General features: G+C 41.9%; 1 protein-coding gene across 1 annotated transcript in view; it reads left to right on the top strand.

The window, feature by feature from the left end:
* The window catches only part of SPOCD1 (SPOC domain containing 1), a 65,598-nt gene that overhangs the window by 11,945 nt on the left and 26,257 nt on the right, over positions 1–27,396 (top strand). Inside the window, exon 2 of the mRNA XM_032495788.1 lies at positions 22,133–22,187. The gene's annotated coding sequence lies outside the window, so the exon portion shown is untranslated. The remainder of the gene's footprint in view (positions 1–22,132; positions 22,188–27,396) is intronic.

The following is a 27,396-nucleotide window of genomic DNA, read 5'->3' as shown; positions in this document are numbered from 1 at the left end:
AATGAATGAGCAAGTCCTTTCTCACTTTTTTTGAGATTTTCCTGAATATTATTAGAGATTTATTCTTCAAATTAGTTTTAGAATTGCTTTGTTGACTTCAAAGATAAGAGTTTTGGAGATTTTGAGTTGGAATTTGTGAATTTTTACATTAATCTGAGGAAAACAGGTGGATTTTAAATACTGAGTGTTTCTATTTAAGACAAGGTGTAGGTCTCCAAGTCTTCTTCCATACCCCTCAACAGAACTTTTTCCTGATAAAGTTAATTTCTAGTTATTTTCCGAAAGTTTATTTCTAGTTTTTTTTTTTATGTCTTTACTGATACTATGAATGCAACTCTTCTTTATTGTAATTTCTAACTGCTTCTTATTGTTTGATGGGAATGCTGTTGATTTTTGTATAGTTATTTTGTAATTGGCTATGTTCCTGGACTCAATATTTTTAATGGATTTTGGGGGGATTTCCAGATATATAATCATATTAACTTTAAATAATGATTATTTTGCCTCCTCCTTTCCCTAGGCAAATCAACTAGGACTTTCAGAACTATGTTAATTAAAAGTTGTGGTAGGGATTTTTGATTTTTCTTTACCTAATGGAACTATTTCTAGAGTTTCATCGTGAAGCATGATGTTTAAAGCTGGTTTGAGACATTAAAAAAAATCATTTGAAAGTATCATTTCTATTTTACTAAGATTTAAAATAGTTATGGATATAAAATTTATCAAATGCATTTCATTATCTTTTAATAAAATATCATTTTATTTTTTACTTATTAATATGGTAAATTATATTAATAGAGTTTCTGATATTGATCTATCTTTTTATTTCTATAAAGAAAACCAAAAAAGATCATGATGTATTTTTAAAAAAATCATTATTTTAGTCCCTTTTCTGGAATAAATTATATTAATAGACTTCTTAATATTGAACTATCTTAACATTCTTATAATAGATACCATGTGATCACTGCATATTTTTCTCTTAATACACTATTAAGGCCTCTTTGCTAATATGTTAAAAAGAGTATAAGCTCAAGTCTATAAACTCAGTTGCACAAGAAATATTACATTTCTCATTCTGCCACAGTTTTATTTGGGAGTTTTGCATCAATATGAGTAAGTGAAGTTGGTCTGTTTTTTTCATTTTCTGCAGTGTCCTTGGGTTTAGAGCACAGGATCTTTGTAAAGAAAACCAGGAATATTTCCTTTTTTCTCTCTGGCCTGGTGCAGTTGTCCCTATTAATTGACAAAACTGTCTGATATATAGGCTGCATTATTTCCATGTGGTGCTTGAGGAGGCTGAGGTTCAGACCGGCCATCATTAAGCCTGGTGTTAAGGTCTCTGGGAGGCAAACCTTACCAGTGAAAGACAATGTAGCATGGTGGATAAAAATTTGGGCTTCAGGGCTAGGCGACCTAGCCAGGCAACCGTGGGCATCTTCCTCCCACCCCCACCTCTGAGTTAAGAGAATTTAACAAGATAATCGTGTATAGAACTGAGGACAATGCCTGGCACATAATAAACACTAAACAGACAGGTGTTGAAAGACAGAATGAAACAAAACCAAATCTGGAAGGCTATTTGGTGAAGCGGGATTCAGGCCAAGAGAGAAGAATGGTCCTGAGGATGACTCCTTTCAAGAAGCTGAGGAGAAGCCCGAGAAAATATCTTTGCCCCCAGCAGCACCCCCTCTCCAGCACCCACATGCCTTCCAAATTCAGCATCTCTTGCCAGGACAGAGCTGCAGGGACAGTTTCAAGAGTCAGCTTTCTGCCTGGACATCTCAGATTCTCCTGAACCAGGGCTTCACATGTAGCTCCATCGTGATCTGGGATTGCATAGAAGAAAGACTGTTCAGCCACCAAAGTAAAAGCAATTCCCATTTTTACTGACATGTCGTGAATAATGTAAAAGAGGTTCAGTGAGGAAATCTCATATCTCAAGTGGCCTCCCTGTCCTCTTGGCTTGTCTCACTCACACCTCCCAGTTAACTTGGAGACTCAGCCCTTCACTCTGAACTCTCTTCCAAGATGCTCAGCTGGGTGACCATCTTCTCTCTTCCCTTCCAATCTTCCCACCCCCATTCCTTTCTTCCTCTACCTTATGCCCACTCATGGTGCCCAGCCCCCTACACGACCCTCCACAGCAAGGTATTTTGTTCTGGGTTCTGATTGCTTCTCCCACAAGAAGCAGCTGTCCCTGGGATTTGTGGATGCTAATCTTTGTTGTCCTTGAGGGTGATTTTTGTCTGCAGAGAATACTATTAAGAAGGTTTATTTTTGGTTTTAAAAATGGAGTCAGTTTATTAAAATTACAAATTCACAAACCTTGGTTCTTCCTCAGGCTTTTGTGTTCAGCTCACAAATCTTATTATTCTATTTATAAGCCTAATGTATTTTGAGAATAATTTCTAAGGAGACTGTGAATAATGTTTGGTTCCATTTACAAGCTCAGTTAATTAAACACCTTCGCCCTTGTAGAACTGCACTGATACATTTAAATATATTTGATTTCTTTTTAAGTATTTCAATTTTCTCACTTAACAAACAAAACCTTCCTAAGTGCAAAAGAATTATTATCAATCTAGAAAATTAAACTAATAAATATGGTGAGCCTAAAACGCACTTAGATGTTCTAATATTGGGCATTCCTTTACTCAGATTTCTACTGACAATCATAAGCCTTAATCAATTACTCCATTACTTGTTTGAGTTACACAGTTAATTGTCATGCTAATAGACCAAATTCTCTTAAACATTACAAACACATAAAATACCAAATATGAGTAGATGTCTTCTTATCACAACATTATTAATGCTCTGGTTTTAGTTCTCTTAGACCTTTCTACAGTTAATTTTAAATAATAATAGCTAACACTTATATAGCATTTTCTATGTGCCAGACACTGTTTTAAGTGCTTTTCATATATTATGCATTAGCTCACTTAATTCTCACAATTCTTGACCGCAGACTTCAAGTCGGCCCTGAAGGCTGCCTGGCAATCACACCATATGCCAATGAACCCTTCACTTTCATGTGCTTTTAAGTGACTGTTTCATAACATTCTTTCCAACCTCCCAACACCTCCTCCCCAGTTCATTCTCCGCCAGGGACTTGTCTCACAACGATTCACTGGATTATTCCTATCAGCAAACAAACATATTGTGATTTCTCCCTTCTTATAAAGTAAGACAAAGTAAACATTGGTTTTTTTTTTATTTAACCTCTATTTTCCCTGCCAGCTCTCAGCCCATTTTTAAAAACTCACCTTTGCAGCCTTGCTGTCCTTGCTTTCCATCCCTCTCCCTCACCTCTTGTGAACTCCCTCCAAGGAGTCCCTCTCTCCCAGCATGCCACCTGAATCGCTGTTGTTCATCCTGCCTGACCCAACAGCAGTTTTTGACACAGCTGATCACTCTCTCCTCCCGGAGACACCACTGCCAGGCCCTCATTCCCTCTGGGTTTTCCTCCTACTTCACTGGTCACTGTGACTCTAGCCCCTTTGTGGTTCTTCGTCTGTCCTCTTCACTCATGTTGGATGTCCCAGTCTTGGACTCTGAAGCTCTTCTCTTCCCTGTGTACTCTCATTCCCTTGGTGCTCTCATCCAGGCCCAGGGTCTTTAATACATTTAGTTACATGTCTGAATCATATCGTCCACTCTCTTTTCAACTCCATACTCATGTTTCCAACCACCTACTCTCCATCTGTACTTGGATGTCTAATAGGCATATCAAACTGAACATGTTCAAAACTGAATTCCTGATCTTTCCCCCATTTCCAAAGCCCATTCCACCTAGAACTCCCCCAACTATAGTTGATGAGCATCTTTCCAGTTGCTCAGACCAAAAACTGTGGATGCCTCTCTTTCTCTCACACTCCATATTCCAACTGGGAAATTCCATTGGTCCTGCCATCAAAATATACCCAGAATTTGGCCATTCCTTACAACTTCCATTGGTATCATCCTCATCTGAACCATCGTCTCTCACTTGGAGTGCTGCAGTAGCTTCCTAACTGGTCTCCCTTTTTCTACTTGTCCACTGGCATTCTGTCCTCAACTTCGTACTAGAGGGAGCCTTTAAAAATGTAAGCCAGATAATGTCACTCCTCTGCTCAGAACCTTCAGTGGCTCCCCATTTCATTCAGAGTAAAATCTCAAGTCCTTGCAGTGGCCTCCAGGGCCCTGCATGAGCCGGTTCCTTGTCCTACTCCTTTTCCCCTACTCAGCTCCAGCCATACTGACCTCCTGTTGTTTCTCCAACATCCCAAGCAAGCTCCCGCCTCCATATGGCCTTCACACCAGCTTTTTCCTGGGCCTGGAAAGCACTTTACCCAGATACCTGCTTCCACTCACTCCTTCATCTCCTTCAGGTCCTCGCTCAAATTTCACTGTTTCAATAAAGCCAATGCCAGCCACCTTATTAATACGGCAACCTGCCTCCCCCAGCCCTCTCTGCCTCTTACCCTGCTCCGCTGTTTGTTCCCGCACATCTATCATCTCCAGAAAGACATATAATTTACTTGCTTATTGTGCTTACTGTTTGCCCTGCTAGCGGCCAGGTTGTTTGTCTTGCTCCCCAATGCCTCCTAAATGCTTAGAATGATGCCTGGCATTTGGTAGCACTGAGTAAATACTTTCTACATGAACGATTCCATTAGAGAAGTACAATTGTCATTTACATGTTACAGATGAGGAAGCTGAGGCACAGAGAAGATAAGGAATTTGTCCCAGGTCACCCAGCCAATAAGTGGTGAAGTTAAATTTTAGCTATATTATATGGCTTTGTCTGACTCAAGGTCACCATTCAACATGCCATTCTTCAATTCATTATCCTTTCCTCTTTTCATTGTCTGAAGGTGCTGGAGTGCCTATGGTAGACTGTGGTCCTCCACTGGTTTATACTTGTTTGGGTAACCCCTCCCAACTCCATGTGGTCTGGGTGCAATCAGCAATCCTGGCGCCCCAACCACCAAGCCACGGAGTGGAGAAGTATGACTCAGCCAAGCCCACTCCTATGACTGACTGACCCTGTGACTCAAGCTGGCCCATCAGCCAGGAGTTTTTGTTATTGCTGTTATTATTATTGTTGTTGTTGTTGTTATTACTACTGTTATTATCAACAAGGCAGGAGGTACTCTTTTTTATGTTTCGCAAGGTAATGAAGTGTAGGCTGTCAGTGAGGTCACAGCGAGGATGCCAGCTGGTCTCCCTCTGATCTCACAGAGGCTGTGTGACATGAGCGCATGGAGCCAACGTACAAATAAAAGTAAAAAGAGGGAGAGGGAAACAAAGTGAGGGAGGGAGGCCTACGATGTGTTTTAATTGTAGTTCTTCAATAGCCTTTTAAATCTTTTCTTTGAATTTTGGTGTGTTCAGCTTTTCTGCCTCTACTTGAGACGATTTTGATAATTTATGTTTTGATAGATTGCCTTCTTCCTGTGGGCTTGCCATGCTTGTTGCCATGATGTTATCTTTAAATTTCTTTAGCTACTTCTATATCCATAGTCATATCTTCTCTCTCTCTCTTTCTCTCTCCATATGTATAAACTTAATTAGGCTTGTTAGTGGTTTTTGTATTTTTAAATAGTATTTTCAAAGATTTAATTTACCCAATTTTAATTTATCTTTTTAACTGCTTTTTATTTCTTTCTTTTCTACTTCATTAATTTCTTATTTTCAAAAATTTCCTTCTGCTTTATTTTGTTATTTCTCTAGATCTTAAGTTGCATATTTAGTTCATTTGTTTTCAGCATGTTTTTAACAGTAAAATAATTTGAAGTTATAAATTTTCTTCTGAATACAGATCACTGTACCCCATCATGTTTGCTATAAAGGGTTTCTCTTTTCCTTAATTATAGTTTCTGGTTTTTTTTCCTGTTTACCCAAGTATTCTCCTCCACCCACTTTTCCTGGATAATTCTTTTTTAAAATGTATTTACTTTATAATATCATATTTTTAAAAATTGAAGTATTGTTGGTGTACAAGGTCATATGTTACAGGTATACAAATAGTAATTCATGATTTTTTAAGGTTATACTCCATTTATAGTTATTATAAAATATTGGCTATATTCCCCATGTTGTACAGCCCATCCTTGTAGCTTATTTGATAGCTGATAGTTTGTGCCTCTTAATCCTCCACCTCCATCTTGCCCCTCCCCCTTCCCTCTCCCCACTGGTAACCACTAGTTCCTTCTCTATATCTGTGAGTCTGTTTCTTTTCTGTTGTATTTACTTGTTTGTTGTATTTTTTTAGATTCCACATGTCAGTGGTAATCTTACAGTATTTGTCTTTCTCTGTCTGACTTATTTCACTTAGCGTAATGCCCTCCAAGTCCATCCATGCTATAAACCAATAACTAATACAACATGTTAAATCAATTGTACTTCAGTTAAAAAGCAAGCAAGAAACCAACCAACCCATTTAACTCCTGGATAATTCTTACTTGTTCATCAGATTTCAGCTTAGACATTATTCCTCAGGGAAATCTTCCTGACCCTGCAAATCAGGTGAGGGCTTCTTGTTGTAAACTCTTACAGAATTGATACTTTTCCTTCTTAATACACATCATGAATGATTATTTGTGTGATCACCTGTTCACTCTCTTTTCCTTACCAGACTGTAAGCTTCTTGGCGCAGGGACCATGTTTATCTTGCTCAGTGTTTCAATATGCATTTTTTGAATGAATGACTGAAAAGTGGTTATTAAGGAGAATATGAAACAGTACATCTCTTTGGGAGGGGAAGTTGGAAATACCTAAAAAAATACATGATTGCTTATGCATTTACCCTTTGGCCCAGCAGTCCTGCTTCCAGGATGCTAACCTAAATATACACTGGAAAAAAGGCTAAAATGATTTAGGCACAAGGTTATTCATTGTGGCATTATTTGAGATAACAAAAGGTTGGAAACAATCCAAATGCCCATCATTAGGAGACTGGTGAATCAGCTGGGGTCCATTCACACCGTGGCATCCTCTTCAGCTGTAAAAACAAATGTGGAAGTTCACTGCAATGGAGTGATCTCCAGCTGTACTGTTAGGTGAAAAACAGCAGGTGTAGGACCGCATATCTAGTGTTGCCATCTTCTGTGTAACAATGGGGCAGAGAGGGGTATAAACATGTATACAAACTGTTTATATTTGCAAAAAGAAACACTGGAAGAATAAACCAAAAAAATAAAAATGAAAATGATGCCTTGTGTGGGAAAGAACAGAGTGGGAGGGACAGCAATGGAAGGGAAGTTTTCTACACACATATTATGTGGTTTTGACTTTGGAATCAGATAAAAAGTTCGCATACTCAAAAATAACATTAAATCAAAAAAAGAGGAGAAAAAAAGCAACCTCTAAAATTTGAAAGCCATCTGAAATGAAGGAAGGACCTTACATGTATATCAAGGTGGTGATATAACCACTCAGTAAAAATGATCATTTCAAGTGGTTTTACCACACAACGTATCCACTACATCCTTAAAGAATCTTTTCTAAGAACAAAAAGAGCTGCAAGGAAATCTCAAATCTTCATTTGGAAGTCTTATTGTTAGTAAAAATATTGGCATTATTTTTGTAACTATTTTATATAAATCACAGGATAATGCAAATAAGTAATGATATCAATACCAGAATCCTGGATAAACAAGATTATACTATATAGCACAGGGAAATATGTACAAGAACTTGTGGTAGCTCACAGCGAAACGAAAATGTGACAATGAATATATGTATGTTCATGTATAACTGAAAAATCATGCTCTACACTGGAATTTGACACAACATTGTTAAATGACTATAACTCAATTAAAAAAATGTAAAAAAACCCAAAACCAGAATCCAAAATCTTCAGTGTATGTGAAAAGATACATGAGAATAAGATCAACAAGTTAAGCAAAAACCCTGAACCGTTGCATTTAAATTGGAAATATTAGCAGAAATTCATAATCTTTTAATTTTTCTGTTCAAAAGTATGTATTTCCCAGTTCTGCCCACTGAAAAATTTGGAAGCAATAATAGCCTACTATTACTGAGCAGCATCTAGTGCCCAAATTGTGTTCTCCAGCTGCCAAGAACCACGGCTTCTCGGAGGATTGGTTAATTCCAATTCTGGGGCAGGAAATAGACAATGTGAGCCTGGAAGGAAAGCAAGGACATTGTCAAAGAGTGATGAGATCACATCTAAAGGACATATAGGAGCCATAAAGAAGGGACACCCACTGTGTTAAAGATGGGACCCTTCAAACAGCAGAATAATGACTGATAATGAATATTCACTGTGAAACACTGAATATATACAGACTCATTTGTCCATATTGATGCTCAGGGAGAAAGAGAGAGAAAGCCTCAGATCAACCAAATATCATTAAATACCATTGGAGGTAACTAGGGCATAATTCCTCTTCCTGAGGATTAGCAATGAAAAAGAGAATTAGGACTTTATCCTGTCATTCTTCTACTATTTCATCTCAACCTAAAAGCCCTGATTTATGAGAGAAAGTTCCTTATAAAAAATTCTAACTAATAAATGTGGAAGGATTGATAGGATTAGAAAATCATCTTTTTTTTTTTTTACAACCCCTAATAAAATAATGGGTTCAGGCAATAATCACCAATGGATAAAATTATTATATGAAAAGTTGACGAGGAATTTTATAACGGAGGGGTTAGGTTGTCCCCATTTGAGCCCACTGATCAATCTTAGCACCACTCTGTGTGTCTCCTGATGTGATGTCACATGATGTGCACAGCCCCACCTATGAAGTATCTGCCTTTGCTTGGATTCCCCTCCCCACCAAAAGCAGACCTTAGGAAAAGGATTTGGGTGCAAGTGGTTCATTTTGGAGATGGTCACAGGAAGTACCTTTAAGGGAGTGGGAAAGTGAGGCAGGGAAGGAGGAAACCCAGAGTGGGACACCACTCAGACAGCTGGGGACTTTCTGAAAGACTGTGCGGGACATGCCAGAAACCCCCTTGAGAGGCAAGGGAGCTGGAATGTTGAGCCACCAGTTCCCACCCTACTCTGGTCAAAGGCTGCTCCTGGGGTATTAATACCCCAGCTCCTCTCAGGACCAGAGAACACTCTCAGGTTACAAAACTCAGAAGGGCATTAGTACAGTGTGCTTGCAAGTGGCTTCCAGGATTGGCCAAGAGGATCTGGCCAGGAGCCAACACCATCTGCTCTGGTACCTGGCTGGCAGAGTTGCCTTCTAGTGACAGGAAATACAGGGGATGGAAGAACAAGGTGAGTGATGCCCCGCAGGAGCAGGCAGACAAATCCAGAATGGAGGACTTTCTACAGGACAAATGGTTTCTGCAACATGATGTTCTCCGAGCTGGTCATCACTGTGGGCAACGGGGCCCAGTGCGGCTGGGGCCCCTCTGAGGAAGCATGAGTAGCAGGCCTCGGAATTGTGCCTCTTAAGGCCAGAAAGCTGAGGCGTTTATCCAGGACTCCAGTACACCCCCGCCCCTCACCCAAACGCCAGCTACGTAGAGGGTTGCCCCAAGGGCATCAGATTCCAACATTTCCACACTGTGCCCCCTGGAGTGGCCTTCCCAGCTAAAGAGAAAGTCCTGAGGCAGAAAAGCCCAGGGAAGCCACAGGGCACATTTGAAGTAGGGGTGGGGAGGAGTGCTTGAAACTGGCTCCCCAGCTGCCAGGAGTCACTGGGCCAAGGATATGTGGGAAGGGGCACCACCATCCTCTGTAAGCATCTTGGCAGATTCTCCAATGGGCTCAAAAACGAATTCCTGCTGCCAGGTGCTGCTAATGCCCTACCGGGTACCTCCAGCAGACACCCCAGCTCTCACCAGGTACCAGAATTTCTCCATGCAGGCTGATGGCTCTCCATGGTGTGTGGTATCTGGTGTGGTGTGTGTGTGTGTGTGTGTGTGATGTGAAAGCATTTTGTAGCCCCTGCCTCGGTCTCAGAAGTACCAGGTGCTTCTTAGGGCTGGTGCTGGGAGCAGCCCATTTCCTCCTCACAAACATGGGCTCTGTGAATGCTCAAGTTCAGTCATGTCACTTCCCTGCTTAAGACCATCCCAGCAGACATGGAGAGCTCCTCCTGAGATGCTGGGATGGGCCGGAGGATGGGCTGCTGCTCAGCTGATGGGGCACTGAGGGCCTGGTGGGGTTATAGTGGGGCTGGGCCCCTCCACAGGTCCAGGCAGGCACTTGGTCTCTGCCTTGAGCCCTGTTAGGACCTTGCTCCTATTCTGGTCACCACTTCTCATGTCTCTGGCTGTCTTGGCCTCACTCATCCCCAGCTCTCCATCTGCCTCTGTCTCTTCCTTTCTCTCCCACTTCAGCATTTGTTCCCTACCATGGGCCCTGTTTCTGCCTCTGTCATGGCCTTGCATCTCCCCTTCGAACTCTCCATTGCTCTGTGTGTCCCTCCTCCTTCAGGGTACTTTCTTGACTTCCCATCAGGAGCCAGTGCAAAAAAAAAAAAAAAAAAAAACTGTTATAAAAATTTTAATAACAAACATACTATACAGAGACGTTAAAAGTTGGATAGAGGAAAAAATGAATAATCCCTTCACTTTAACTCAGTAGCTGTGGCCAATTTTGTTATTTCCTTTTAGTCTTTTAAAAATGAGTTTTTAAACATATCATCCAATACTTTAATTTAATATGCTGCTTTTTTATCTTAATGATAAATCCCTCCAGTAGTTTCCAATGTCACAGCAAAAACCAAAGCACCTTTACGACGGCCTATGAGGCTACGCGATCTGTCTACTCACCCCACTTCCCACCCGGCCCTACTTCCGGGCCCCATCACTCTACTCCAGCCACAATGGCATCCTTGCTTTTCTGGACGTGCTAGGGGTGTTCTGGCTCCATGTCTTCACACTGGTTAGTTCCACCACCTGGAATGTCCTGTCCCAAGAGTTTGCATGGATCACTTCTCACTGCTTTTAAGGGTTTACTCAAGCATCACTTTCTCAGCCAAGCCTGCGGTGACCACCCTAGCCAAACAGCAACACCCACCAACTACACTCCCAATCTGTTACCCAATTTTTCACTTTGACAACAATGCTGCAGAACAACTCTACCACACACGTTTTGGACAGACCTCTACCCATGATGTTCCCAACCATCCCTTGGTGGGATGTTTTGGTTGAAAATGGAATTGCTGATTTTAAAAGTATACACATTAAAAACTTCTGTGGAATCACCAAGGCTTCAGCAATGACTACTTCCATCAAGGGCATATGACTGTGCTCTCTGCCTCCTTATCTGCCTTTTTAATTTTTGCCAATTTGCTAAACAAAATGCATGCTCTTGTTGTTCTAATTTGCATTTTTCTAATGAGAACTGACATGGAACATCTTTTCATATACTTATTAGATGTTTGTATTTCTTCTGTGAATCTTATTTTTTGTATTCTCTCTGCCTGTTTTTCTATTGGGTTATTGATCTGTTTTTATTGATTTGTAGATTTTTTTTACATAGTGTGGATCTATTTAGTTGGGGTAGATTCTACTGTTGTTTAGTTCTAACCGTGTGCAGGTTGTAGGGGGGTCTTCACTTCCTTACTACTACCTTTCCTGTTGTGGTAGAAGATCCTACCCCCTGGTTTGGGAGACTGATGAGCCATTTGAAAAGGGGATGCATTAATTGGGATAAGTGTGGATGGGGCTCCATGCCCACATGGGTGGGCATCACTCCCACTGAGCACTTCAGACAACTGTCAACTAAGGCCCAGGCTGATCAGTGAAGAGCCAAATAGCTAATGTGACTCTTCAGCCAAGGTGGCCTCTGGTGCCCACTTAAGGGTCTGCTGGTCACAGTCCAGTACCCAGAAAGCCCCCTGGTAGTTGTGATGGAGAGGGCTTAGTAGTCAATGGGCACTGATTCCCTTCCCTTCCCTGTGGTCCCACAAGTCCAGTTCCCTCATCCCAGGCCTCCCTGACCTCTTCCAAGGTCATGCCTCTTCCCGCTCCTCTTCCCTCTCCTACCCCAGTGACCCCATTGACTTCCCTAGCTGGCACGTGGTCTGGATCCTCTCTGTTCATTATTCAATCTATAGTTAAGACATAAACTCTCTCTCGAGCTGCGTTCAGGACCTTCCCTTTTGATTTTCAAGAGCATTTTCTGCTCTCAGCAAAAGCATCCTCTTGCAAATCAAAGGCTCTGCTTTTCAAAGGTGTGGTTTCTGATGTGAGCTTCAGCAGACTATCTGGGAAGTTAAAAAACAATGACATCTGAACGTTGGCTGTTGCCCTCCCTTTGTATTCCTGCTATAAAAGCACTAATTCTCCTGGAGGTAAAGTGGAACCTCTGATTGACGTGAGGAAGTGGAAAAAATATAAGCAAAATTATTATTTCGAGATGTTGTGCTTCCTGCATGACTATGGCGAGTCTGTTTCCAGTCTGATACTTGTCTTTCATCTTTGCTCCTACAGTCTTCTGTCATTCAAAAGTGAAATGTTTCTATGTATTCACATCTATCCACCTTTCCTACTTTTCTTCTAATGATTTATGAGGTTTTGTATTTTAAACATTGAGTTCTTTAAATCAAAGTTACTTTGTAAGTGTGTCTGGTGTGAGGTTGAGTTCACATTTTATATTCTTCAAATTGGAGAGTCATGTGTCCTAATGCCATTGATTAAATATTCTATATTTTCCTTGTGGTTTTGAAATGCTACTCTTATGATCATTAGATAGATGGATAATAGAATTTCTCTTGTTTTATAAATATTTTTTATTTCTGGATTGGTAGCTCCCCCTTAGTTTTATTCATTAAATTTTTTTTGTTTGTTTTTTGAGGGGGGAGGTAATTACGTTTATTTTTTTCTTTATTTTTATAGGAGGTACTGGGGGTTGAACCCAGAACCTTGTGCACACTAAGCATGCACTCTACCACTTGAGCTATATCTTCCTCATCAAATTTTTTTCTTGTGGGGAAAGGGAGAGATGGGGAGTTATTGTTTGATATGTACAGAGCTTTAGTTTGGGATGATGAAAAAGTTCTAGAGATGGATGGTGGTGATGGTTGCACAACAGTATGAATGCACATAATGCCACTGAACTGTACACTTAAAAATGATTAAGATGATAAATTTTATGTTATGTGTATTTTACCACAATAAAAAATTCTAAAATATTTTTCTATTCTTGTATATTTCTCTGCATTTTTTCTTCCAGTTTAACTTGAGAATCAGCTTGTCAAATTCCATAAAAAATACCTTTGATATTTTGATTGAAATTACATTAAATTTATAGATTACTTAGGGGAGCAGTGACATCTTTACAATACTGAGTCTATCCATCCAGGAACATGGTGTGTCTCTCCATTTATTCAGATCTCCTTTTATGTTCTTCAGTAAAGTTTTATCATTTTGTTCACATCAGCTTATTCCTAGATATATGATGGCTTTAGTTGCCACTGTGAATGGAATTGTGAGTATAGCACAGGGATGTCACTCAGGTCTGTCCCCAGCCCAGCCTCTGGGATGAATGACTGGGTCCAAAAACACATGAGACAGGAAGTAAAAACTGCAGGAGTCATTTCACCAAAAGCCCTGGCAATTGGCAGCAGGCAGATTTGAGCGAATTGAACTGAAGAGGGAGCCAGGGCAAGGAGGGGACGACCTTCAGGACCAGAGAAACCCGAGTTTACCATCAAAGGGTCAGGAAGAGGGAGAAACTGAGATGCTGAAGGTTGGGACTCATGCTTAACATGAGTGCTAATGTAACTAGAATGGCTCTTTCATTCTGCAGAGCAGACTGGGGTTTTGGAGCCAGGAGACCCGTTTGCACCCAGACTCTGTCTGTGTGGTGTGGCTTTGGGCCAGCTGCTGAGCTTCTCAGAAACCCAGTGTCCTCAGCAGCAAAATAAAGGTGAATCCTGCTTCTATATTTCATTGTTTAATTATTTGTCCGTCTCCCACTGGACTGTAACTCCACACGGGCACGGTCCACATGGGTTTAATTCATCAAGTTGCAGGGCTGCTGCTAGTCCATACAGTGCTTTCAAAGGAATTCGAAAAAGGCAGCTTTTGGAGCAGACACAGCTCTGTGAGCCCCCAGCTTGGTGACTAGTCTGTGGGCTACATCTTGGCCTCCACCTTTCCCTGTACTGGGTGCCCACGTGCAGTGAGTGACCTGCCCTGTGTGGACAGCTAGTGCTTAGCCCAGCACCCAGCACATGGGAGGTGCTCAAGAAATTTATTGAACAAGCAGATGGTTAGATATGGGGTTTAGAGAGAAGGAGATGAGGGACCCCCTGGGGGGGCTCTCATTTGTGCTCAAAAAGAAGTCCTCTGCTTCTAGGAGCTGAATCACATGGAATTCCCCAAGTGCTTTATTTCCTGTATTTCTGCAGGGGTTGGGGATGGCGTCTACCAACACCCAGGCTGGGACCTCTACAGGAATGGGCCAATCTGATGACCTGATGATGCCCTGCCCAGGGCTTATTTGCATGAAGCCTAGGGAGCCTCCAAGAAGCCTCCTTCCTTGGGGAATAGGGAGCCTGGCTTGGTAACAAACCCCTGAGCAATGAAGGGAAGTAGAAATGGAGAGTTACAGGGGAAATCTCTCTGAAGAGGGGAATGAAGGGATGACCTGAAGGATGAGGAGGAACCAGATACAGGAAGAGCAGAGAAGAGTATTCTAGGCAACGGGACAGCATGTGCAAAAAGCCTGAGGCTGGAGAGAGGTTGCTTGGCCTCTTTGGGGACTTGAATATTGGCTCAAGTGGCTGGCCCTCCATCTACCTTTTTATAGAATCTTCATTAATTAAGTGCCCTTTGGATTTCCTGCAACCATCCTCCTCTTTGTGAACTTTGTGAAGTTCATATAACTGAGTCGTTCCCTCACTACACCACCATCCCCCCAACGTGTATTGCGTCTCTGAGTACAGCCAGCCTAGGAGTTGATAGTCATCCCACCAAGACAGATAAGAACCCCAGCTCCACAGTGTATCGGCTGTGGACTGTCAACCCCTCATAGCCCTTCCTCCATCTGTAAATTGGGGATAGGAATGCTGACCTTACCGAGTTATTGGGAAAATGCTGCCCTCAATAATAAAGGCAACTAGTATGAGAACAAAGGAAAGATAATTAAAAACTCCAGGAAAAACATAAAGATGCAGAAGCAAGGAAATATACTAGCACACTCCATGACGCCAGCAATGAACAATATTTAGATGGTCACAGGAATCCTTAAGTTCTTTTTTTTAATTTCTTTTTCTTCTTTCTGTGCTGGCTGGAACTTTTAACACAACACAGAACAAAAGCAGTAATAGTGGGCAACGTTGCCTCATTCCTGACTTTAAAAGGAATGGTTAGAATGTGCACCATCCAGTATGAATGCTAGCTTAAGAAACTGTGGGAATGGTGAAATCTGAATCCTCGCAGAACCTCTGATCTTTTTCATCTTGCAACTAAACAGTGATTTTCATTCTGCAAACATTCCAGGACTCCACATTGCCTATGGGATAAAGTTTAAGTCTTAACAACAACAACAAAAAGCAACCCAGCATTCAAGTCCTCTTCCCCTTTCCCAATCCTAAGTCTTCAGGGTCCCCCACTCATCTTATTCTAAAGGGTACCTTTTAGAACACACCCTTGATGATATCTTGAATTGCATTTTAGAATGTTTGCTCTATGCCTTTATGCTTGCCTGTCTTTGCACAATGCTCTTCTTTCTGCCTGGGATACCCTTCCTTTCAAGAACTCCCGCTCATCTTTCAAAGCCCAGCTTACCTCCCCAAGGATGCTTCCCTCCCACTCTCTCTAGCACTTGGCGTAAGACTCATCTATAGTCTGGAACACACAGCCCAACACATACCACGGTCTTTAAGTGCCTGTTGAATAAACACATAAATGAACACTGACTAAGTCTCTAAGTCACACACACACACACACACACACAAACACACAAACACACACACACACACACACACACACACACAAAAGTCCCATTCTTCCAACAAATCTAGATGGTGCTGTTGTCAGCCTCCAAACTCCCACACATGTTCAAAAAATGTTGTCTTCTGCCTTTATATTTGATCAACAGTTTGGCTGAAAATAAAATTCTTGAGTCACACGTTCTCTCCTTGCTGATGTGGTAGGTGTTGCTCTATTGAATTCTAATGCTGGATGTGGCCACGAAGCACCTGGTGTCCCCGCCTTGCAAGTGACTTGTTCCCTTTTGTGGAGTTGCCCAAAGGATTTTTTTTTAAATTGAAGTACAGTCAGTTACAGTGTGTCAATTTCTGGTATACAGCACAATGTCTCAGTCATGCATATACATACATATACTCGTTTTCATATTCTTTTTAATTAAAGGTTATTACAAGATATTGAATATAATTCCCTGTGCTATACAGAAGAAATTTTTAAATCTATTTTTATAGATAGTGGTTAACCTTTGCAAATTTTCTTTTTAAAATTTTTTTTTGTTGGGGAGGTAATTAAGTTCATTCTTTTTTTTTTTTACTGGATATACTGGAGATTGAACTCAGGACCTCATGCATGCTAAACAATTGCTCTACCACTAAGTTATACCCTCCTCCCTCCAAAGGATTCTTTCTTAACTTGGGAATCTCGCCACTTTATTAGAATATATCTGGTACTGATCATATACCAGTCAGTTTTCCTGGGTCTCATTAACTTTTCAAGGTCTCCTTTTTTTCTAAGACATTTTCTTGAATTCTGTCTTGTAATCATTGTTTGATGCCATTATTTTGGTTTACTTCTTCTGTTACATGCATATGGTTTCTCTTTGTCATTTTTCTGTCATCAGTTAAATTTAAAAAAAAAGGCTTTCACTTTGTTTTTCTTACTTGTTTTTATTTCTATCCCCTCTGTCCCTTATTAAGTTTCAGCAGAGTCTGTTCACTTTTTTGCGACTTTCACTTCTCTGATATTGTGATTTCCCTGAACCCTAACAGCTTGTTTCATTTCCTTTTGTCATCTTGTTATTTATTGTGTCCATGGGCTCTTGTATTTCTTCTCTGTACTCTTATTTTGTAGAAATAAATGCTTGATTGAGGCTTTTTGTTTTGTTTTGATTCTGGTGAACGTTCTTTGGTTTTTGTTTATTTGGTTCTTTGTTTAATTTCTTTGCTTGTTCTTGTCCTCTTATTGTTGTTTCTTGTATCTGTGTACCAAACCTGAGATGGTCCGTTGTTGATTGCTAATATTTGAGTGATACAAATTTTCCATGGACCAGATATTTGCAAGAGGTTCATGTCAGGGGTGGGCAGAGCTGTTTCAGGATAGCAGGAGTTATTCTTATGACTCTGGGGTGTATATGACTTCTTTGAGCCTTTACCTCATTGCTAATGTTGATAGGGCTTTCCATAGTTCAGTGTCCCTCTCCTCCCCTCAATCTCATTTGTCTGTGTGTGATTCTTGATTCAGCCTCAACTCCTCTACTACACAAAACCCAAAAAGGTCCAGGGAATCTCCTGATTCTGGCCTCTACCCACCCCATGCATGCCATTTCCTTCATGGGGCTGCCCCTCACCATCTCACTCTGAGATAGGAATTCTTTACTTCCTTCTGAACTCCTTTGTGTGCTTTCCTGCTTTTATCTGCTTTTCCACTTAATTGTGATTCCATTTCAGTTTTCTCCTGGTTTCCTCAAAGATGGCCTTTTCATTTTCCCCCTCTTTGTTGCTTTTGAGAAGAGAGGTGGGAAAGAACTAACTTTATTATTTTCAAACCAGGCATTCTAACCATATCAAGAATACCTTCCCTTCTCTCCTCTTCAGTGGTTGCCCATTGTGTCCATGAGCTCTGTAGGGCTGGCCTTTGTTGAACTCTCTGGCTTCATTTTCAATGCCCACCACTCTGTCTACTGTGATCTCTTTCATTTCATTTCCTTGAAAGCCCAAGATCTCTCCTGCCTTGGCACTTTTACTCATGCTTCTCCCCCTTCTTTCTGCTCTTTTCCTGGCTGACTCCTATGCATCTTCCAGATCTCAGTTGAAAAAGTTACCTCCCCCAGGAGATATCCCTGACTCCCCAGCTGAGGTTCCACACCTCTGTCAAATACTCTAGGGCTCTGCACCTTTCCTCCTGGTGCAGGGTCAGGACACATTGTGATCCTTCTCCCCATGTTCTGATTCCATCCAAAGAGAGACACTGGGCGCTTCAGCAGCCCATGAGGCTTTGTTCAGGGTAAAAGCAGTTTCCATTTGGTCTTTTGAAATCCTGACAGTAGTACCAGGATCCCCCTTGCAGGGGTACCCAGAGTTCCTGGGTACTCTGGGATGGAAGGGGGATCTTAGTGACGAAATGCCAGGTGCCTCCCCAGTTTTATTTATTTATTTATTTTTATTGAAGTATAGTTGATTTACAATGTTGTGTTAGTTTCTGGTGTACAGCATAGTGATTCACATACATATATACATATATTCTTTTTCATTATAGGGTTATTACAAGGTACTGAATATAGTTCCCTGTGCTATACAGTAGGATGTTATTGTTTACCTTTTTTATATATAGTAGTTTGTATCTGCTAATACCAAACTCCTAATTTATTCCCCTCCTTTCCCCTTGGTAACTATAAGTTTGTTTTCTATGTCTGTGAGTCTCTTTCTGTTTCGTAAATAAGTTCATTTATGTCTTTCTTCTTCTTCTTTTTTTTTTTAGATTCCACATGTAAGTGATAATCATATGGTATTTTTCTTTCTCTTTCTGGCTTCCTTCACTTAGTATGATGATCTCCAGGTCCATCCATGTTGCTGCAAATGACATTATTTTATTCTTTTTTATGGCTGAGTAGTATTCCATTGTATAAATATATCACAGCTTCTTTTTCCAGTCCTCTATGGATGGACATATAGGTTGCTTCCATGTCTTGGCTATTGTAAATAGTGCTGCTGTGAACGTTGGGGTGCATGTATCTTTTCGAATTAGAGTTTTCTCTGGATATATGCCAGGAGTGGGATTGATGGATCATATGGTAAGTCTATTTTTAGTTTTTAAAGGAATCTTCATACTGTTTTCCATAGTGGCTGCACCAAATTGCATTCCCACCAACAGTGTAGGAGAGTTCCCTTTGCTCCACAGCCTCTCTAGCATTTGTCATTTGTGGACTTTTTAGTGATGGCCATTTTGACCAGCGTGAGGTGATACCTCATTGTGGTTTTGTTTTGCATTTCTCTAATAATTATCTATGTTGAACATCTTTTCATGTGCCTATTGGCTATTTGTATGTCTTCTTTAGAGAAATATCTGTTTAGGTCTTCTGCCTATTTTTTGACTGGGTTGTTTGGGGTTTTTGTTGTTGTTGTTATTGAATTATATGAGCTGTTTGTATATTCTGGAAATTAAGCCTTTGTCAGTCACACCATTTGCAACCTGTATGTCCAATTTCCTTTATCAATGTTTTAGATTTCTCAGCATGTAAGTCTTTCACCTTCTTGGTCAGGTTTATTCCTAAATATTTTATTTATTTATTTTTTGATGTGATTTTAAAAGGGATTTTTTTTCATCCCCCCCAATATTTCATTGTTAATGTAAAGAAATGCAACAGATTTCTGTATGTTAATCTTGTATCCTGCTACCTTACCGAATTTGTTTTCAGTTCTAATAATTTTTGTGTGGGGTCCTTAGGTTTTTCTATATACAGTATCATGTCATCTGCATATAGTGACAATTTTACCTCTTTCCTTCCAGCTTGGATCCCTTTTATTTCCTTTTCTTGTCTGATTGCTGTGGCTAGGCCTTCCAATACTATGTTGAATAGAAGTGGTGAGAGTGGACATCTTTGTTCCAGATTTTAGTGGGAAGGCTTTCGACTTTCACCATTGAGTATTATGTTGGCTGTGGGTTTGTCATAAATAATTTTTATTATGTTGAGATATCTTCTCTCTATACCCACTTTGGTAAGAGTTTGTATCATTAATGGATGTTGAATTTTATCAAATGCTTTTTTTGCATCTATTGAGATGATCATGTGGATTTTGTCCTTTCTTTTGTTGATGTGGTGTATCACATTATTGATCTGCCTATGTGGAACTATCCTTGTGACCCTGGGATAAATCCAACTTGATCATAGTGTGTGATCTTTTTTATGTGTTGTTGGATTCTGTTTGCTAATATTTTGTTGAGAGTTTTTGCATCTATATTCATCAAAGATATTGGCCTGCAATTTTCTTTTTTGTTAGTATCTTTGTCTGGTTTTGGTATCAAGGTGATGATGGTGGCTTCATAGAATGACTTGGGGAGTAGTCCCTCCTCTTCAATCTTTTGGAACAGTTTGAGAAGAATTGGTGTAAGTTCTTCTTGGTGTGTTTAGTAGAATTCCCCAGTGACGCTATCCAGTCCTGGATTTTTGTTTGTAGGGAGGTTTTTTTTATTTTATTTTATTTTTTTTAATTACAGATTTTATTTTACTTCTAATGATTGGTCTGTTCAAATGATCTATTTCTCCTCGACTCAGTTTTGATGGACTGTGTGTTTCTAAAAACGTGTCCATTTCTTCTAGGTTGTCAAATTTGTTGGCATATAATTGTTCATAGTATTCTCTAATGTTTTTTTTTTTTTTTTTTTGGTATACCTGTAGTATTTGTTGTTATTTCTCCTCTTACATTTTTTATTTTATTTGGATCCTCTCTCTTTTCTTCTTGGTGAGCCTGGCCAGAAATTTGTCAATTTTATTTACTCTTTCATAAAACCAGCTCTTGGTTTTATTGATTTTTTTTCTATTTTTTAATCTCTATTTTATTTATTTCCTCTCTGATCTTTATTATTTCCTTCCTTCTGCTGACTTTAGGTTTGGTTTGTTCTTCTCTTTCTAATTCCCAGGGGTTTTTAATCCAATGATGAGAGAGGGAAGATTCAGCCAGGTTGTTTCTTGATATTGTTTGGGCAGAACCATGGTATCGGCCATTGGCAGGGTGGGGCACTGGTCCGTGGAGCTCTCTAGAGGGACCAGGGCTAAGCTGCTTTCTTGAGACAGCTTCGGTTGTTCTTTTAATTGTGTTTTGATTGCACAAATGACATTTAAACAGCACTAAAGGCAATGTTTAAAAAGAAAGAAAAGCCACTGGACCCCATCCATCTTACACATCTGATGTGCTGGAAAGAGGCCTGGGCTTGCAGTCCAGCACACCAGGCTTGGCATTCCTCTTTGCCAATTCCTGGATCTGCTGCCTCAGGCAGGCTGTTGCCCTTCTCTTGCCTTAGTTCCTAACCTATAAAAGGGAACAATGCCTACCTTATGAGGATTTAGGGACAGCTGGGGAATTAAGTGAGATCATGTATGTGGAAGCCCTTGGCATAGTGTCTGGAGTATGGTGGGTACTCAGTAAAGTTTCTCTTTTTTTATCAAGGCAATAGTTTTCATTTTCTTGAAATTTCAGAAAGCTTCTGCCAAGCTTTCATCAAGTCCAGATGAACATTTTGCACTTTTGATCATGCTTTAAATTTAATTTTGCAGTCTGCTTGTAAACTTACCATATCATAAGCACTTGTTTCCACATTTTCATGATTATTTAATGGTGGAACACTGCGCCATTGAATCAATGTATCATTATTTATGTAACCATTCTTCTGCTATTGGACATTTTTCAGTGTTATAAATAATTCCGTATCCAATTCTGTATTCAGTGTTATTGTTGCTTTCATTGGTATCATTTTTATTTCTCCTACTGAAGATTGAATATTCTTCTATGTTTATTTACTATTTCTATTTCCTCACCTGAACTGTCTGCTTATGACCTTTGTCTGGATTTCTCTTAGCAACTTAGATCTTTTTTATTTCTGGGTATGAAATCTTTACATAATGTAGTTGTTTTCCTAATAGACAGACTCTAAGTGTTTTATCTGTCAGTCTTTGTGTTTGTAATTTCTTTGATTGAGCTAATTATTTATCCATCAAACACTGTGTGTCAGACAGGCGCATGGGGAGGTACGGGGCGGGTGAGTAAAAGACGCTTCAGTTCCTGATTTCCAGAAGGTCTCAGTTAAGTTGGGGATACAGACATGAAAACAACCTCAGTGTTGCCCCGGAAGGTGCTAGAACGGTAAGGATTGTACCAGCACCAGCGGTGGATTGAGCTGTCTCTCTGTGCCAAGCCCCGCTCTAAGAATTTGCATACACTATCTCATTTAACCCTCACAACAACTCTGTGACATAAATACTATTATTTCCCCCATTTTACAGACAAGGAGAATGATCCTCAGAATGATTACAAGACTAATATAATCTCCGACAGCTGGTAAGAGCCGAAGCCAGTATTTGAAATCAGCCAGTTAGGCTGTAGAGTTTGCTTTCTTAATCACCTTGCTAAACCAGCTGCCCAGGGCATCCCCAGGGTGGTGATGGTGGTGACAATGGCAGTGGTAAGGATGGAGCTGTACATCAAGGAAGGCCTCCAGGAAGAGGTGAGTCAAAACTGAGAAATGAAAGATGAAGACAACTTCACCATCAGGCAAGGGGCTGTGGAGGAACAGGCATTCCACTAAGAAGGAGCAACTTTTCCAAAGGCATGAAGCTGTGGCTCCTTGAGAGACGCCAGTAGTCTCAAAGTGCAGGTGGTTCTTCATTACCCACATTTTATTTATCTGTTTATTCATCACAGGCTCCATGTTAGGTGCTGGGGATACAGAGGTGAACAAGTCATTCCAGATACCTGCCTCATGGAGTTCACAGACAAGAAAAAATGTTTATCATTCATCACTCTCTAACAGTTCAAAAAATCTTTCTACTTTTTGATTATCCCTTGTATCTTAAGTTCTGCCTTCCCAAAGCAGAAGCCAGCCTCCCTTGCAGGGTGCAGGTGTGTGACCTACTTTCCTCCAATCACACTTACCCCTCTGAGATACCAGCTGGGAGGTGGGCTGTGTGTGGGAACAGCTGCCTATAGGGCACACCTTTTGCTGGCCTGGGTGGTGGCCAAGGACGATCAGTTCTGGGGTCTGTGACAGCAGCAGCAACTCCCCCAGCAGTCCAGTTCTGCAGTGTGCTTCTTGGAGATGTTCCTGAAAGCTGCATCTAGAGTCCAGTTTCCCACCATCCAGTGAGCCTAACATTCCTAAGTAAATTCTCTTTCTACTTAAATTGGCCAGAGTAGACTCCATTGTCAGATAGCAAGAGTACTGTGAATGTGCAGACAAACAAATCAATATACACACCAAGGAAACCAAGGAGCTGAGAGGTTAAGAGACTGGCCCAGGGCTCCCCAGTGGTAGAGCTGAGATCCAAACCCAGGAGAGTGAGAATCTAGAGTTCGAACTCTCATCTCAGCTGCTGCTGGATCAGTGCCCCGCTAGTGGGACCAGTCCTACAGGGCTTGCAGTCACCTCAGATGACGGTCCAGTCTTCTTTCTTTCACGCAGAAGAATGAGATTTTCTCCTTTTCTTGGGTGTGCAGATTGTGGGTGGCTGGCAAGTAAACCTTCGCATGTGATGCCCTGGCCCCAGGGTCTTGATGTTTTGCAGGGACTGCTGTACTATCCTCTTGCCTTGAGGACTGCAAGGTGATGGGATTGTGTACTTTTGTTAATGTCATTGTCACGCAGTTCTGTATCCATCTTGTAGTCAGAAAACTAAGTCAGGGACTGCAGCCTGACCTGACCTGTTTCAGGAAGAGAAGGGAAGAAGTAATCCAAGTGTATGGCCTGGAAGTTGTGGGTCAGCCAAGCCCTGTATGTCTGTATCTTTGGGAAGGAGGCAGGCTCAGTGCCCCTGGAAGCCAGATGTAGGCCCTTGACTTCATTGTTAAGACCACCACTGAAGGGAAAATGAGGGTTCCTGCCCACAATTCTGGATCTGCTTTAGTTCAATCAGCATCTTGTTCTGGGAGACAAGACAACTCACCCGGAGCACTGAACTGACAGCAGGGGAAGCCGATTGCACAGATGTGGTCTATCCGCTGGCACAGCCAGCCTGTTAGCCACAATAGACAAGAGGTGTTTTTCTGTTGGACGCATTTCTTTGCATTTTATACGGCTGGTGAATCAATAGCTACAAACAGCTCAAATAAATTTCTGTCTTGGCTCCTTGCACTCTCAGGCAGGGAGATGCACCATTAAATAACTCAGGTTCCCATCAGGTACTACTGCCATCAGGGACTGCTGTCCAGGGCCCCTCACGACAGCCTGGTAAGGTCAGAGCTACTGTGCCTATTTCAGAGATACGGAAACAGAGGCTCAGAGAGGGGACCTCATTACCCAGAGTCCTAGAGCTGGTCATCAGCCTCAAGGTCTCTGTGCATGTAAGCTGTTTGTTATGACAAACAATGTTATTACCATTGTCAGTTTCCCAGGCTAGGAGTAATCATGATCCTCAGAGAGGGAAAGCTGCCATCCCAAGGTCACAGAGGCAGTGAATGGCAGGGCTGGAGTTAGAAGCCAGTTTGTCAGACTGCAGGGCTCTCTGCTGGGAAAGCTTGGCCGCCAGGGCTCCATGTGCCTGCCCTGGAAATACAAAGAAAGGCCAGAGGCACCGAGATTTGTATTTCTCTGAGCAGGCCCTGGAGGGAAGCAGGCTCCTTCTCCATCCACTATACCAAGGGCATCAATTCCTGGCTCTGAAAGTACCTACTCCCCAAGGCTGCAGTTCTATTTTTAGCCTTGAATCCATCAATAAACAGAGCTGGGCCGAGCAGGCAACTCCTGGCTGCCTGATATTACTAAGAAGAGAGAAAGGGACCATGTATTCAGCATTTTCTGTGTGCTGGGCATTATGCAAAGAGCTTCACATGGATTATCTACTGAAATCCTTACAACATTTTTATGAAATGACTACCATTATCATCATCATTTTATGAGTAAGGAAAATGAGGCTCAAAGAGGTTAGAGAATTCGCTTGAGGCCACAGGGCTGATAAGCTGCAGAGCCAGGGTCCAAATGCAGATCCAGGTTTGCGGGACTCAATCCATGCCCTTCCCTCCTTACCACCCAGTCTGATAAAACAGGACCCTGATCATTGGGCAGCCTGGTCCATGAAGGGTGGAGGGTGGGGCAGATGTGACAGCAAATAATCACAGTGCGAAGGAGGTGCTGTAAGGGAGGAAGGAGCCACAAGCGCCACCTGGTCTGTTGCTTGGTTTTTGTCACTGAGAACAGAAATGCCAACCTGGGAGTCTCCAGGCAGAGAAAGCCTGGAAGAGTACTGTGGGCAGAGTGAATAGCACAGGCAAAGTCAAGGTGGTGTGAAGTACAAGATCTGTTTGGGGAACAGTAAGTAGTCTGGTGGGATTTGGGTTGAGAGGAAGATGAGTTCAGGGCATAAAGCAGGGCAAGATCTATAAGATCTCGAATCCCAGGGGGGTTCTGGATTCTGGATTCTGGAAGGATTGTGAGTGGAAGAGTGTCATTGTCATGTCTGAGCTTTAGAGTGGAGGATGGATTTGTGGGGCAGACTGGGGAGAGGGAGACACAGGGCCATTCTAACTACTAACAGTGATACTAGCTTCTGTTAATTGAGCACCTACTATGTGTGTTAGGCATATTAGGTGCATTTTTAAAGTTATCACCTCATACACACAGTGGTGCTCTTTCAGTGGCAGCTATTTGGAGGCTATCTTTGTCTCTTTTTTTAAGATGAGAAAACTGAGGCTTTGAGAGGTCAAGTGACTGTCCAGGGCCACTAGGATTGGAATCCGCATTTGGTTGATTCCAAAGACTTCCATGCTACTCTGACCAGCTGGGAGGGTGGGTGATAAAAACAGTTTCAGGCAAAAGGACATTTAGTGAAGCCTAGGAATGGATAAGATAAGGCAGGTTTCAAAGACAATAGAGAGGCAGAAGTTTTACTTTTTTTCGTCCTTTAAATAAGTTTATTCGTACACACTGAGGACAGCAGTTACGTCCCTATGGTTACAAAGCTTTTCTGCAGCTGGAACTGGCAGACAGACACAGCCAGGGGAAAGGGCATTGTTTCTGCAGGACAGTAGCTGGGGAGGGAGGAAAGGGCAGGGTCCAAAGTTCAGTGTGTCCAGCAGCTCTGAGGTCCCCCACGGCCAGAGGGGCAGCCAGGGCATGGGGTGTGGAAACCCAGGAGCAAGCGGCTGAGGTGAGCGAAGGGGTGGGCAGGGGGGTCAGTCTGAGTCTCAGTTGCATCTGATATCTGACATCAAAAGTCTCCAAGGAGATAGCAAATATAACCGCCTCCGACACACACACACAAATAGGCATATGTCAAAATGTCAAAGGGACACGGGAACTGATTGAAAGCGTTCCCAGGGGCCAAAGCTGGAAGAGCTGGAGCAACGAAATAAATTAAGTAGCACTGGATTACAACCCAAGGTATACAATAAATATCCATGCGTCCTCACTGATATAAATAAATGACTGAATAAATGATATAAACAAATCATTAAGAAGAGACAAATCTCCCTTGCGGGATTCCATAATTTATGTAGATATTCCGCCCTAAAGGAGGTGGTGCAGAACTCCTCACCGCTGAAGTCTGGGCTGCAGAGTGACGTCCATCCTGAGAGTACAGTGGGGTGGGGGCACCTTTTCAGTGGAGAAACCTGACTAACACGACCTCAGCCAGGTGCTCAAGGTCAACATCAACAGTGATACATAGTCATACCGATTCAGTGTGTGTCCATCAGCAGCCTTGAGCAGCTTTGTATAAACACAGGTGTATCTACCTTCAGTGGCCACTGCCCTGGTTTACTGCTGGCCATGTCTGTCCAAGACCCTGCAGGATGGGGATCAGGAGCCCTGGAGCACCTGGCCATCGCCTCAGCTGCTAGAAGCTCAGAAGCACAAGAAATCCAGTCCCTTTGGCTGCAGTTGAGGACTTAGAGGGACAGCCACATCCAGCGGTGTCTCGGGAGGGCTCTGCCAGATGCCCCAGCAGTGCCCAGTAAACTTGACCGGCATCCCCAGCTACAGAGTTCTCAGTGCTTAGTGGCTGCAGAGATGACCTTGAGTTAGAGGAGCAGAAGTATCCAGAAGAGGTCCCACGGGCTGGGGTCTCAAGGACAGCGGCACCTGGCAGCCTCAGCAGAGCTCTGGGGGTGACTGTAAGCCATTGGTGTCCATCCTCAGATGGGATCAAGCCTCGGGACACGGAGCTGCATGCCATCCTCTCCTCCCTTTTGCTATCAAACCTCCTGCTTGTTTCCTTCTGTTGTCCTGACTCTTAGCCCTCTGAGGATTGGTCAGCTCAGCCTCCCCCTCCCCCGTCCCTTGCCTCAGCCACTCCTGCCAGAGTCCCCAACACCTCCAGGCCTCGCGATGGGTTCTTTCTTAGTCTTTATATTTCCAGGCCCTTCTGCAGCAATTGACACTCTCAACAGATAAATTACTCATTGAAAAAAAACAAAAGATTTGTTTTCCCATCAAAATGTAAAAGAAATATATGCCCCAAATACCACATACTTATTGCGGGAAAGGCAGAAAAAGGAGAGAGAGAGGCAGGCTACTAAAAATCAGAAAGTGGTCATTAAGGAGCTAGAAAATAGCAGT

Source organism: Camelus ferus, chromosome 13, assembly GCF_009834535.1.
Source record: "Camelus ferus isolate YT-003-E chromosome 13, BCGSAC_Cfer_1.0, whole genome shotgun sequence".
Taxonomy (NCBI): Eukaryota; Metazoa; Chordata; class Mammalia; order Artiodactyla; family Camelidae; genus Camelus; species Camelus ferus.
The sequence above is the reverse complement of the archived record's forward strand: the minus strand, read 5'-3'. Positions and strand labels throughout refer to the sequence as shown.